Source organism: Diabrotica undecimpunctata, chromosome 1 (genome assembly GCF_040954645.1).
Source record: "Diabrotica undecimpunctata isolate CICGRU chromosome 1, icDiaUnde3, whole genome shotgun sequence".
NCBI classification, from domain to species: Eukaryota; Metazoa; Arthropoda; class Insecta; order Coleoptera; family Chrysomelidae; genus Diabrotica; species Diabrotica undecimpunctata.
The window spans coordinates 159787910-159800937 of record NC_092803.1 but is presented as its reverse complement, the minus strand read 5'-3'; the positions used below and the strand labels follow the sequence as shown (position 1 = coordinate 159800937).

Genomic DNA, 13028 nt, shown 5'->3' with positions numbered 1-13028 from the left:
ACTTTGTATTAATTCTTGGTTAAAGGAATAAATATAAACTACAATAATGTCAAAGGCTCTTGTGTACTGTTCTGTAATTTAATTTGTATTGTATTTTATTTTTTATTTAAATAAATGGCAAATTGTATAACTTTTTTACTCCATTTTATATAAGGTGAGGATCCATCAATTCCTTTTTAGACAAATAATGTTATAATAATAAATACAGTCAAGTTTATGTTATTAATTTGGTTTTTTTTATGTTTTAACTATGTTTTAGTACATGTAAGATTATAAAATGCTAACTTTAATTAAGAAACAGATTGACTTCCGTGGGATATGATGGATAGCTCAGTTAGTTAGAGCACAGACACGGATCGCTTAGATCATGGATTTAAACCCCACATGGTTTATTTATTATAGCTGTTAATTTAAGCTTAAAATGTTCATACTCTATTACGTTGTTTTAAGGTCTAAAGTAATGTTTTATAAATAGGAATAGGCTAATGGGTAAATGATGGTCTTGCAAGACTCCTGCTGCAAGACCAAGAACAAGACCAAGATCGGGAGTGCAATACCAAGACCGAGACACAAGACCAAGTGTATTGGCGCAAGACCAAGACCAAGACTCTCTAAGTCTCGTCTTGTTCTTTCATTTGGGCAACACTAGTAACTACTATGCTCTCGATGAAGGGATTCTTTAAATTGGTTGTGCGAATTACTCTTACTCGGTTGGTAATCCTTCCTAAAAAGATATTGGAAACTGCATTTAATATTGAAGCAGAAGTACTGGGCAGCTCCTTAATCTCAACTTCATCTTTACAATCGCTATCTGATTAATGTGCTTGATTAACTTTATCAGGCACATATTCGTCATCTTCATTATCGGATACATCTTCATCACATAGCTCTTCTTCAGATTTACTATCCGACAAATTCTAAACACTTCCTACTCTGTCAAACATCTATGAGACATGATAACAGCAAATAGAAAAAAAAAAACTAAAATAAAAAGTCAAAATAAAGATTTTGCACGCACTCGCAAAGAGCACAATCAAACTAACTAACAATTGTTGATAAATTTTATACAGAAACTAAGTAAACAATTCCCAGAAAAGTAAAATAATACAGATTTAATTCTGAATGACCAACTAAGAGGCATAGACGCATAACAAAAATAGCTCACTTGAATGAGGCAGATAAACAACAGTAGTGATAATAAATTATAATAAATTTTATGAAAGTGCTGAAAACACAAGTTTTCAGTGTTTTATTGTTAAATAACATTTTTTGGTCGAAATATAAAAAAACTTTATAACGCCACTGGCTAATGTCTTTACTGTGCATTTTTATTCGTCACATGTTCGAGTAAGTAATTAAAGTTTACCATAAAAATGTGTGTTAACAGAGTAAAAGAGAGTACGAATAGCCAAAGTTAGGACACATAAAATAAAAAGTTGTATTTACTGCTCAACTACTACATATGGAGTGCTCATAAATGGCTGTAAACCTAACTGTATGTAAAGTCCACTTCAGGCGATAAACTTCAGAGGAAAACGCACCCGCTTTCAACACAATGTAGTAGTTTTAAGACAGTTTAAATTATTAAGTGAGGTACTATTTTATTCTGTTAGTTAATTGAATTGTACGAATTTATTTTCATTAAATATTTAATAAGATGTAAATATTTAAATCACTTAAAAGGGGTTTTTAAAAATGTTTTTTTAATATGTATAACTTTTTTTAAATAATTTGTTTCCATCGCAACAGTATGCTTAGACATTTGTATAATGGCAAATGCAAAATTGTTTAACTCGCAAAATTTAAATAATGGTTAACTTATCTAAAATTGATTAATTTTCTGTAAAATTGTCGTATATCTTATTTCCATAAGAACCTTCGAAAACTTAAAAAAATTACGGACCAATGATTCCGTGTCCCGGAACTGGACACTCACTTTTCACTATGTAAAGTAACTGCTCGAACTTAATCTGGTCTAGAAAGGCCGAAAATCGATTTGTGCGACGATTTACATGGCCTCACAAATGCAAATGTGCTTCGTCCGAAAACCGTACTTATATTTTTCATAAATTCAGGATTTCCATAATGTAAAGCAAGAATTCTGGTGTAATATTTCACTCTATTGCGATAATGTCGAGGATGTTATTGTTGATATACCTAAATCATATACAAAAATGCATCCAGCTTTTTCAGGATTCTTTGCAAGGAAGTTCATTTTAAACCAAGACGCAACGCTGTTCTTGTTTGGCTGGCTTTCTGATTTTCCTAGATTTGCTCAAAAATACGTTCATGGGTATTGTTGTTGTTAACTGTCCTGGAATGCCCCGAGTTTCCTTTTCATTGGCACAATACATGACCTGTACTTCTGCACTTTTCAATAACCCCTACTTTACTAATTCTAACTAGGCCTTACTAATTAATCGTTTAAGAATTATTTGACAGGTCTATATTAGTTATTTTGGGTACAACATCGCGGATAAAGAGACACCTAGACTGTTTACTACAGGCCATACTGTGCTGACAAAGTTCTGCCTGTTCCAAAGTAGACTTTTATTCATGGGATTCAAAAATCCAAACATATGTTGTTAAGTAACTGGAAAACGGTAAGTTTTACTTAGAAAACTTATACAAACTTTTTAAAGATCTTAAAACAATTTTTAAAACAACCACTGGTTGTTTTATATTTGCATGGAAATTGAGGTAAGTTATAACTAAAATAATCTTTGATCAACTAAAAGGCATATATCGTGCACAGTGTAATTTAATCTTGCCCAAGTACTTTCGATCCCTAGATCATCTTCAGGGGCATCTGAAATAAGCCAAGAAACGTTTTTTTATAACTAAAGAAATTGATTAACTTCGATAAAAACTCGAAGTTTATGGTTGATAAAGAGTTTTTATGTGATTAACGTTTATAGACTTACTTCGTGAATTGCGGCCTATCCGACAAGAACAAAATGTCATTAACATAAAATTGTACATCACACTACACTACAAAAGGACAAACAAACACTTTAAAATTATTGAAGGAAAGCTACATTGCGTGCAGAAGCCGGAGACAGAATGTCTGTTTGGTTTTGGTCTTTGTTTTGGTCAACACTTATTATCCAGTAAACACAATTTTAACGTCAACACTGGTTCATCTATCTTACATGACATTAGTAGAAAGAAATACTATATGGAGTTGGATTTATTGGATGATTTGCAGATTACAAGGGAAACAAATGGAAACTCTCACTGTCTTAATACTCAAATTAATTTTAATTGTACTAAATTTAAACCTATTTTTAAAAACTTTATTACAGCTTCACCTCGTAGGGGACCCAGCTCGACTGTTTAGACTTCCTGCACTGAGCACATCCATATTAATTTTATAGTTTTACCATTGACTGTGGGTTCAACTGAACTACTTGGATTACACACCATTTATATACTTTGCTTTCAATTTTGAATTTTAATTTTTAGTATTTTAATTACATAGTCAGATTTCTTCCTTTCTACATTACAGATAGTGCTTGGTAGACCATTTTATTGTAGTCAACCACCCACTGTCTTATATATTGTTTAGTCTTTTTCTTGCATTCTTACTTGACGTCGACTTCAGTTGCTCTCAAACTAACACCCTAATTATTATAGACAGGTTTGAGTGTGAGATCTGGATTATTCAATCTACTTAAAAAATAATCTATATAATTTTATATTTCATCAGTGACCTCCTATAGTAGTGTTAGTTGGACTTTTGGTCAATACTTAGTTTCATAGAATTTTTAAAAGGTGCAGATCACATATCTATGATTGTGACTGCTCATTCAAGCTGTCATTTGTCACATGTCACCCCAACATTTCCGTTAGATCGGGAGCCATTCTGTCTCCGGCTTCTGCACGCAATGTAGCTTTAATTATTAAAGATTTAATAATTTTAAAGTGTTTGTTTGTCCTTTTGTAGTGTAGTGTGATGTACAATTTTATGTTTATGACATTTTGTTCTTGTCGGATAGGCCGCAATTGACGAAGTAAGTCTATAAACGTTAATTACATAAAAACTCTTTATTAACCATAAACTTCGAGTTTTTATCGAAGTTAATCAATTTCTTTAGTTATAAAAAAAACGTTTCTTGGCTTATTTCAGATGTCCCTGAAGATGATCTAGGGATCGAAAGTACTTGGGCAAGATTAAATTAAACTGTGCTCGATATATGCCTTTTATTTGATCAAAGTTCATTTATTCGAGCATTCAACCTTATATTTATTTATAACTAAAATAATCTGAGTATAGAGTGAAGACACTGTTTGAAATTTCTAAAAAAACTCATTTTTTTTTAAATAACTCGACAACTAAAAAAGATACAGAAAAAATGCTAAGATTCAAAAAACAGCTTTTTTTACTGAAGAATATTTTTGATTTCTTTAAACTAAAAATAAACAAGATATAATTGTTTAAAGGTTGTATTTTTATGCGTTCAGCACCATCTTCAACTTCTTTCACCGAAACTCTTTAAAAGAAAAGGACTAGAAAAAAAATTAGTTTACATCACTTTCTAGATTTTAAAATAAATCACAAAATTGAGCATATTAAATTTTTTTAAAGCACTCTTTTTAAAATAGGGTTGCTCTGAAACGGTTTGAAGATGATGCTAAAGGCATGCGAATACAACCTTTTAACCAGTTTAAAATTGAAGGTCTATAAAATGAAAATGGGGGTCAATGGCAACAAATTTCAGTCATAAATCATTATTGTACAAGCAAATGCCTTTGTGCCTCTTATGCAATGAAGTTTTTAGAAATGACGCTGTGTAGTCATCTAAGCTGGAAGATGAAGAATATGTCACCCTGATAAAATAGATCAATATTTGAAATATTTTCAAAAATTTAAAGAGAATTTTCAAAGAAAAGATAATGGTTTGCAAGCGTCTTGCAATACCTTGTTGCTTATAGCAAATTTCAAAAAACCTCATACTATCGGAGAACACTCAATTTTGCCCGCCAGTTTTAAAAACTGTTCTGCACAAACCTGCATCTGATATCATTAAATCAATTTCTTTAAGTAACAACACAGTCGAAAGATGTTATAATGAAATGAGTTATAATGTTAAAAGCTTGTGTAAGTAATTACAAACTACCCATTTCTCTATACAGCTAGACGACTCAACTTTACCTGGTAATGAAGTATTAATATTGACATGTGATCGTTTTCTGCACTGCGTTATTTAGAGACAACATTTAGTTGCTAAAAATTTGAATTGAAAAATGCATGAATCTCTCAAATTTGTCATTGACGCAGTAAACCGAATCAGAGACAGTGCGTTATATACGCGGTTATTTGCGCAGTTTTTAAAGAAAATGGCGATAAGTTTTTTTTACACATTTGAAACGATAGAAAAGATAAAAATTTATATCAACTCGACGGTAAAAATTCAATATCTTTTGATCAGAGCGACAAAAATCAATGCGGGTTTTAAAGGTGAAAAGAGCTGCTTTTGTAAACAATTTTTGCGTTTTGCAAAATTATTAATAATATTTATCACTTCCAATCACCAGTGACTATGGAAGTCACCGATCAATGGAAGTGATAAATTTTATTGATCTCATGAGAATCCTAAAAAATGGTAAATATTATTAACGTTTATTTATTTAACACCTTTATAGAAATTGAATTTATTTTTGGCAATATTCAAAAAGTTAAACTTTCCACCTTTAAAGCGCATTTTGATTTTTTTCGGTAGTACAATCTGATCAAAAGATATCGAATTTTTACCCTTAAGTTGATACAAATTTTATTTAAAATTGATTTCGCTTGCTTACTTGTCATTTGAAAATCACCGATCGCTAAGTGTTGTTTATGAGAGAACGATTCATATTACAAAAAAAGTTCTAATAAATATTTTTGTTAAAAATTATCTCAGGTACATTTTTTATTTAAAACATTTTTTTCTACGAGGGGGTTTTAGCCCTCTATGCCAAGGTAAAAGTGGTAAACTTTTTTGCATCTTTTTGAGATCTTAAATCTGTTGCAAAATTCAGCTTGTTCGTGTGATTGTTAGAAGTCAAATCTCTGAACTATAAAAAACTTACCGTTTTCTGGTTATTTAGGATCATATGTTTGGATTTTTGTATTCAATGAATAAAAGCCTACTTTCGAACAACCATATATTTGTTAATAATAAAATTGCGGTAATAATAAAAACAAATCTGTTGGACTGTAGCTTCATTTTATATCCAAACAGCTTTGCCGATAAAATCTAAATTTTTGGAGTTACTCGCGAAAAACAGTTTTAAAACATGCTTTTTTGTCGTGTAATTTGTGAAGATTTTTGTCTTAAAATTCACGATTTTAGCAACTGTCATAGAATTTTTTTGATAAACTTTTCCACCCCCGCGTTGGGGTGATAACCACCCAATAAAGAAATCACATATTGGCATGGAGTAGATTTTGATCTTTAAGCTATATTCTACTCACTGTCAAAATTTCAAGCAAATTCATGCATATAAAAAGAATTCTGAGTAGAAAACTGTCATATCCTGGACTATAGGTATTTTTTACTTTTATTTAGTGTTCATTCTTAACAGTAGTTTACTTATTACATTTACAGATAAAAAATGATGCTAAAAAAATGACTTATTTAAAGATGTAGCAAAATAAAAAACTGTATTCTTAATATTTTGTAGTAAGTAATTTCCATTAAAAGTTAAGTTACTATTCCACCCAGCCACTTCATCAAAATTAACTAGAGAAAAATGTCTGAAATCCAAAATAATTCATATTTTTTATTATCATAAATTAGCATAACTGCAGAGCCCTCAAAATACGTAAAATTATTATCGCGGCCAGAAATCTAAAAGTGCCATAAAAATAAACATTCTGACACGACAACATTGCCGTCTTGAAGCTGCTTTCGTGTATACTCGTAACTGAGGCATAAAAACGTGATGGCGGGGAGTTTTTTTCGTTCTTAAGATGCAAATGAGCTTGCACAATTATTGTTCTAAATCGTTACTTACTTACATTTTGTTTTTATTTTAAACTATTTTTTGATGTATTTATTGAGTATGTGAATGAAGGCGAAAATAGTGACAATGAGAAAAAAGGTTTTATTTTATTCGATTGTGAAGGTTAATATTGATACAAATACTGATATGGTAAATATATTATGATATATAGTAAAATTTAATTAAATTTCATTGTTACTTTTAATGTTATCAATTGTAAAAAATAGCGAATTGTATTAAATTTCCCATACTATTGAAGGATTCTAGATTGGGAGGATTGATAGAGGAGATGTGTTATATATGTTTGTATTTGGTTTATAATTATAGTCAAAAAGTAATACTTATTTGAAAAAAAGGAATTTTGTAACTAATATGGAATATGTTATGATCCTAATATGCAGTATGAAACACAATAAAATGTAGATAAATATAAAAATAATACTTATTAAAAATAGAACTGTATACATTTTACGACATTCTTTACTTTTAAATTTTAAATATTACAATTTAGATAATGTTATTGACCAAACACATTAATTGTCTTTAAAAATCTTGCAAATGGAGGTATCAGTTTCACAGCCGGAACAATCTGTCTAGCACCACTCTTTGCAAAAAACGCACTGTATAGATTATTCCACGAATTTATGACTGTTTTGAATTATTGCGACAACTAATATTTTACTGTGCAAGTAGAAGTATGAAAGTAAATTGGTCTAATCATTATTCCAATAAAACGGATCTACTGTTAGTATGACATCTAAACTAAAATTATTTCAGTTAATAGATGTTCAGATAGACGCAAAATTTATTGTGAAATTTAATCCGAAAATAACAAAAATGTTTACGCAAACGCTTCTACAAATAAATACAATGATGTCTATGAAGCCAAATGTGTCCATCAGACATTTGGGTTGGCTTTCGGTCGAATGTAAACACCAAAGAGGCGTGCCGGGTTTCTTTGATATTACACTATTTTATTACTTTATTAGGTACTACAACTGTAATCTTATATTAAAGAAACCCTGGTTTCTTTAATCTAAGACTGTAATAAAAAGAGATATACTATTTATAATATAAATGAAAAGAAATTGGCAGAACGATGGTTCAGAAACCAGAAAAAGAATCCAATAGTTAAGAGAGAGTTTAGTGTAGTGTATTTGTTTATTGAAGCCAAAAATGATGAGACGTGTTTTAGATGTAGACAACTTTATATTTAATGTACTTTCTTATTTTACTGCTGAGAAAACAAACGGGGGCCCTTTGCGACCAGTTCAGTCCGTACATAAACGTGTGTGTGATCCACTCTGTATTAATGAAACAAAACTAGAAAAAAACAAGTCGGTTTTGCAAAAAGCAGAAAAAAGTGGACAAAGTGAACAAAATATCGCACAATATAAATCTCTCCGACAATTAAAGACTATAGATCTTCCCGAAGGTTGCAAATTTAAAATCCGTGAGAAAATATATAAAATGCGCGAAAAGAAAGAACTGATGTTTCTTTAAATTCAGTGCTACAAAAATTAAAAGACAGAGATATATTTGAAATTCCTAGAATAAGTCTCTGGAGAATTTTAAGACATATTGGCTTTAAGTTCAAAAAGGAAGACAATAGAAAGGCTGTGTGTGAAAGAGCTAGTATCGTTCACAAAAGAATAGAATTTTTAAGAAATTATAACAAATTTAAAAAAGAATGTTCTTCCTTCGTTTATTTAGACGAAACATGGATTTTTGCTAAAGGCGGTATCAAACGAATTTGGCAGGACGAGAGTATAAAATCCATAAAACACATCGATAACGAGGGAAAGAGATATATTATAGTGCATGCAGGTGATGTTTATAAAAGGGTTAAAAACTGTTGCCAAGTTTACATGAGCAATCCTTTATAGTACTGGATAATGCTGCGTACCATTCGGAAACTTTAAATAAGCAACCAACAAACACCTGGACCGTAGATAAAATAAAAGGATGGTTAACTAATAAAAATATTACATTTCCTTAATACTGTTTTAAGCCTCCATTACTAATGTTAGCTAAAATCATGCACAACTAAACATCGTGTGTTAAGACTACCGCCCTATTATTGCGGTTGCCAATTCAATCCAATTGAATATATTTGGGGGATATGCAAAACATATTATGATGACCATATTAGATACAAGGGTTACAGTAATGAGGCAGTCTTGGAAACATGGCAACAAGCATTGGATATGGCCATTTCTAAAATTTGGGAAAGAAGTGTAAAAAAATTTAAAGGCTTAATTGAAGAATGGTGTATCCGTGAAGGTCGCATCAAAGCAGTTAATCCTGTTATAATTTACCATCCGAATGAGGATAGCGAAGACAGTGATTATGGCTGTGAATCTGATAATTGATGATAGTTTTAGGAGATTAGGAGAATAAGTAAGTTTTTTTTATTTTTTTAATACTAATTGAATATTCGATTAAAAAAATTACAATATTTAATCACTTAAGTATTGTTACACTTCGTTTAAATTACTTAATTCAAAAACCAACTTGTTTACCTTGTTTCTATCTTTCTATCTATTTACTTTTTTCGTTTCCCATAAACTCGAGAAAATATGATGAAATTGTAAGGTCAATATTAAAAGCAGTTTTATTTCCTATAGACACAGTTATAATAACTGATCTATACCATATACCCTCAGATATCAACTTTTATTAGTTTTATATGTTTTAAAAAATGTGTTTTTTACTCGAGAGCAAAATATTTTTATTTTTGAGAGAATTATATATGATTAGAATTAAAAATAATTTTAAAATGTTTAACATTGTTTATTTACAATAAAAAACAGTAACTTACAATTGTTGATTCACTGGAAGCATAACATAGAAATATGCAAGATTTAATCGGTAACGACAAACCATTCATGATGACAAAGGGTGGAATCCAGTGAGGTATGCTTTTCAGTTCAAATACAAAAATGGTTCCTTATTAGAATATGCTCTTAAAAAGGAAAGACTCATACTACAAATAAACAAATCATTAGATAAAAAAAGTATGATTGATTTAATAGCTATTGGGCTTCCAAATTATATAGCTGATAGAATTGATCGAGACACTTTGAAAGAAACGGAAGATCTCTTCACTGAAATTAGAGGTTGAGAACACTTAATTAAAATTAAGACTTCAAAAACAAACGAAAAATGTTACTTTGAGAAAAAACAAGCCTGCAAAATTTGTGAAAAAGAAGAAAGAGCTTTACACTACCACCTGGAGTCAAGTTGCTGGTTCAGAAGCAAAAGTGATATTTCGAAAAATCAGCAGGTAAGAACTGTCAACAACCATAAATTAGAAATATAATTAAATGAAACAAATCCAACAAACTGTTAACACCACCACTAATTAGAATCAAGTTACTATTGAATGACACTTTAGAGATCTATGGAGTATATGATTCAGGAGCCAATGTGTCATTGATTAATGCAAAATTATTACAGATAAAACCACATAATAGAGATGACCTTCAAATAGTAAACTTGAGGACAATTAATGGTGTTAAAAAAACAAATGGTATAGTAACACTTAAGATAAAAATCTATGATATTGAAAAAGAAATGGATGTATTTATTGTAGATAATGAAAATTTCAATTATGATTTTTTAGTTGGGTTAGATTGTATTAAGAATTTCAGATTAATTCAAATTGAAGATCTAAGGATCACACAATACAACAACTCTGAAGAATTTGAAAATTTGTCTATTATTGATAATATGAGTATTCCTGAGTTTCCAGGTATCATATATTTAAATGCATCTAAAGAAAATATTAGTGATATATACAAATATAAAATAAATTTTAATGAGAGTATAAATACTGACAATTTTGAAATAGAAATTAACCATTTAGATTTAAATCAGCAATCAGAAATTGAACAACTGATTAATAAATATAAATTAGCATTTGCTAAAGACAAATATGATGTAGGTACTATAAGAGAGTATGAAGCTCATATTGACTTAATTGTAGATAAATACTGCTTCAAACGTCCATATAGATCTACCATTGAAGATAGAAAGGAGATAGAATTTCAGATAGCAGAACTTTTAAAGAATAATTTAATTGAAGAATCATATAGTTCATTTGCGGCTCCAGTGACACTAGCATACAAAAAAGAAGAGAACAAAAAGACAAGACTGTGCATAGATTTCAGGGAACTTAATAAAATCGTTATTCCTCAATCACAACCTTTTCCATTGATCGAGGACTTAATGGTAAAAACTAACAATTGTAAATATTTTTCTACTTTAGACATAAATTCAGCATTTTGGTCAATTCCAATGAGAGTACAAGACAAAGATAAAACAGCATTTGTGACACAAGAAGGTCATTTCCAGTGGACTTGTCTATCATTTGGTTTGAAGACGGCTCCAGCAATTTTTCAACGGATTTTAAGCAGCCTTATAAGAAAATATAAACTATCAGACTTTACAGTCAATTATATAGATGATATCCTAATTTTCTCAAAAACCTTTGATTAACATATATTATACCTGTCCAAGTTATTTGATGCAATATTAAATGAAGGTTTCAGACTAAAATTTTCTAAATGTACCTTTGCAGAACAATCAGTAAAATACTTAGGACACATAATAGAAAATAGTTCCATAAAACCTTTAAAAGACTACTTGATTGCTGTGAACAATTTCCCTGTTCCAGAAACTAGAAAGAATGTACGTCAATTCTTGGAAAAAATAAATTATTATCCTAAGTTTGTCCAAGATATTGCAATCATTTTAGACTCTCTGCACAACTTATTAAGAAAAGATATTGATTTTATTTGGTCTAACGAGTGTCAAGAATCTTTCGATAAAATAAAGTCATTACTTTGTTCAGAACCAATATTAAGGATTTTCAACCCTGATTTACCAATTAATATATATTATACAGATACCAGCATAAAAGGAGTAGGAGCTGTATGAAAACAAATTGATGAACACGGATGCAGCAAGCCAGTGGCATATTTTTCAAAAAAATTAATGGAAAATCAAAAGAAAAGAAAGCAATATATTTAGAATGTCTAGCGATAAAAGAAGCTATAAAATATTGGCAACATCTGCTCATTGGAAAAGAGTTTATAGTATATTCAGATCACGAACCTTTAGAAAATTTAAACATAAAAGCTACAACAGATGAAGAATTGGAAGACTTGACATTTTACGTATCTTAATATAATTTTAAAGTAAAGTATAATCCAGAAAAACATAACCAGGAAGCAGATTGTTTAAGCAGAAATCCAGTTTTAGAATCTCAAGAAAATACAGATCCAGTATTAAAAATAGTAAACCTGATCAATCTGGAAGATATAAAAATTGACCAACTCTCAAATATTGATCTGCAAAATAATAAAAGTAAATACAGTTTCAAAAATGATATACATTATATAAAGTCAAACATAAAAGACAAAATTGTTTTATCTGAAGCTTTAAATAAAACATTGATAAAAAATGTACACAATACTTACTATCACTTAGGAACAAACCAGATGTTATATAAAATATTACCATTTTATACAGCCAAAAATATGACTACCAACATTAAGAAAATATGTGATAACTGTGATATCTGCATTAAAAATAAATCAAGAAGGAAACCTAACTATGGTTTAATGTCACAATTAGGACCAGCTACGTATCCATTTGAAATTGTCTCCATTGACACCATTGGTGGTTTTGGAGGATCTCATTCAACAAAAAAATATCTTCATCTATTAGTAGACCATTTCTCAAGATATGCCTTTTGTCTGACATCAAAAACACAAAACTCTGATGACTTCATAAAGATAATTAAAATGGTAACACAAGATCACAAAATTAAAACTGTTATGACTGATCAATATCCTGGCGTCAACTCAAAAGAATTTAAAGATTTCCTACAGATCAATAATATCAAAATGATATTTACTGCTGTTGATGCACCATTTTCAAACGGTATCAATGAAAGATTAAATCAAACATTGGTTAATAAAATTAGATGCAAAATAAATGAAGGTGGCAGGAAAACAGCATGGACAACAATTGCT

The 13028-nt window shown here is 29.9% G+C and overlaps 1 protein-coding gene across 2 annotated transcripts in view; it reads left to right on the top strand.

Moving 5' to 3' along the window:
* LOC140432437 (uncharacterized) overlaps nt 1-13028 on the top strand; it is a 390948-nt gene that overhangs the window by 308796 nt on the left and 69124 nt on the right. The gene's annotated exons all lie outside the window — the stretch shown is intronic.